This window comes from Sinohyriopsis cumingii, chromosome 6 (genome assembly GCF_028554795.1).
Source record: "Sinohyriopsis cumingii isolate HCF-2022 chromosome 6, ASM2855479v2, whole genome shotgun sequence".
Taxonomy (NCBI): Eukaryota; Metazoa; Mollusca; class Bivalvia; order Unionida; family Unionidae; genus Sinohyriopsis; species Sinohyriopsis cumingii.
This window is the reverse complement of record NC_142966.1, coordinates 115470817-115473660: the sequence shown is the minus strand read 5'-3', so window position 1 is coordinate 115473660 and position 2844 is coordinate 115470817.

The window sequence follows — 2844 nt, the reverse complement described above, 5'->3', positions numbered from 1 at the left end:
CGTTTGTAATTTGGAATTACTTTTGACCGTTTTATCATAAAACATCACTTATCTACACACGAAAGCTTTTATGTTGACATGATTACTTGAGATCTTCGCTGGTATTCAGAATCAACACGTAGGAAATAGTAGTCTCGCAGGCAAACCGTTGAGGGGAATCAGTACCGTAATGGCGAACGGTCACGTGATACGAATATGGCCGCGCTCATAGAAACAAAAATAGAAAGGTCTATACTGAGTATTTATCACTTTCAGGATGCTAGCAGAAAACAAATTTATGTAGAATATATGAAGGAAACAAATTTACGTAGAATATATGTAATAAACATAGTGTTGTGTTATTGCTTTAAAACATAAGACGTGTGTGTATATGATTTGGATTTTTAACCTAACTTTAACAATTTTTCAGTCATATCGCCCTAACTCCTAACAAGGTACATTTATGGATATCAGTCCCAAACTCCATACAAGGCACATGTGTTGATATCAAACCTAAACTCCATTAAATGCACATTTATAAATATCAAGCCCTAACTCCATACAAGGCACACTTATAAATATCACGCCCTAACTCCATACACGGCATATGTGTAAATATCAAGCCCTAACTCCATACAAGGCACATTAATAAATATTAAGCCCTAACTTCATTCAATGCACATTTATAAATATCAAGCCCTAAATCCATACAAGGCACATTAATAAATAGTAATCCCTAACTACATTCAAGGCATATTTATAAATATCAACCCCTAACTCCATACAAGACACATTTATCAATATCAAGCGCTAACTCCATACAAGGCACATGTATTGATATCAAATCCTAACTCCATTCAAGGCACATTTATAAATATTAGGCCCTAACTCCACACAAGACACATTTATAAATATCAAGCCCTAACTCCATACAAGACACATTTACAAATATCAACCCCTAACTCCATACACGGCATATGTGTAAATATCAAGCCCTAACGTCATACAAGACACATTTATCAATATCAAGCGATAACTCCATTCAAGGCACATTTATAAATATCAAGCCCTAACTCCATACAAGGCACATTAATAAATATCAAGCCCTAACTCCATTCAAGGCACATTTATAAATATCAAGCCCTAACTCCATACAAGACACATTTATAAATACCAAGCCCTGACTCCATACAAGGCACATTTATAAATATCAAGCCCTAACTCCATACAAGACACATTTATAAATATCAAGCCCTAACTCCATACAAGGCACATTTATAAATATCAAGCCCTAACTCCATACAAGACACATTTATAAATATCATGCCCTAACTCAATACAAGGCACATTAAAAAATATCAAGCCCTAACTCCATTAAAGGCACATTTATAAATATGAAGCACTAACTCTATACAAGACACATTTATAAATATCAAGCCCTGACTCCATACAAGGCACATTTATAAATATCAAGCCCTAACTCCATACACGGCATATGTGTAAATATCAAGCCCTAACTCCATACACGGCACATTAATAAATATTAAGCCCTAACTCCATTCAAGGCACATTTATAAATATCAAACCCTAACTCCATGCAAGACACATTTATAAATATGAAGCACTAACTCCATAAAAGACACATTTATAAATATCAAGCACTGACTCCATTCAAGGCACATTAAGAAATATCAAGCACTAACTCCATACAAGACACATTTATAAATATCAAGCCCAAACTCCATACAAGGCACATTTATAAATATCAAGCCCTAGCTCCATACAAGGCACATAATAAATATCAAGCCCTAACTCCATATTAGACACATTTATTAATATCATGCCCTAACTACATTCAAAGCACATTTATAAATATCAAGCCATATATGCTTACAATGTTATATTTTATATGTATTGCTGTTATCCATAGTTGGTGGTTAAATCAAAAGCTGAATAGGATAAAAATGTGCTTCAGTTTTGTTTATTTTTTTTTAATTCTCCTGTTTTAGAACAAAGTATTTTCCATTCTTTAAATCATTGTCTTTCATTCTTTTTTTTCTTCTTTTTAGCATCACGTGGGATTAGCACCTCATATTATATACTCTTTAATGAATCAAAAGAAGACAATAAACAAACAAACAAACAATGAAATAAAAGTGTCTCTTTCTGTGTTTTTTTGTTGTTGTTTGATTGGATGTTCTGGCCGTTTGCGGCACAGTGAATCCTTATCAGAAATTGTCATCCTATCCAATCAATACTACAATATGTTACCGTCGTGGATGGATGGCTTGTTCTCACAGGTTGGTACTAATAAGGACAAAATGTAAATAAAGGGAGGTAATACAGCCACTCATTGTGGACTATATTACTCTAAATTAGCTTTAGCGCCAAATATGAGGAATGTGGTTGGTGTTAATTGTATCGAAATATGTATTTTCAATTTTAATATATTGGTCTATATAATACATGTAGTATGTGCTCCTGTAATATTTTCTCCTGTTGCTGACCCCAAAAGTTCAACACCACGCTTATCGTTCCCATTTCAACTTAGCTAATATTACACAAATAACTTTATAAATGAAATACGTTTACAAATCATTCTTCTTTCCAGGAGCATCTCATAATAATAATAAAAAATATACTCATTTAAACGTTTATATCTTGGTATATATATATATATATATATATATATATATATATATATATATATATATATATATATATATATATATATATATATATATATATATATATATATATATATATATATATATATATATATATGTATATATATATATATATATATATATATATATATATATATATATATATATATATATATATATATATATATATATATATATA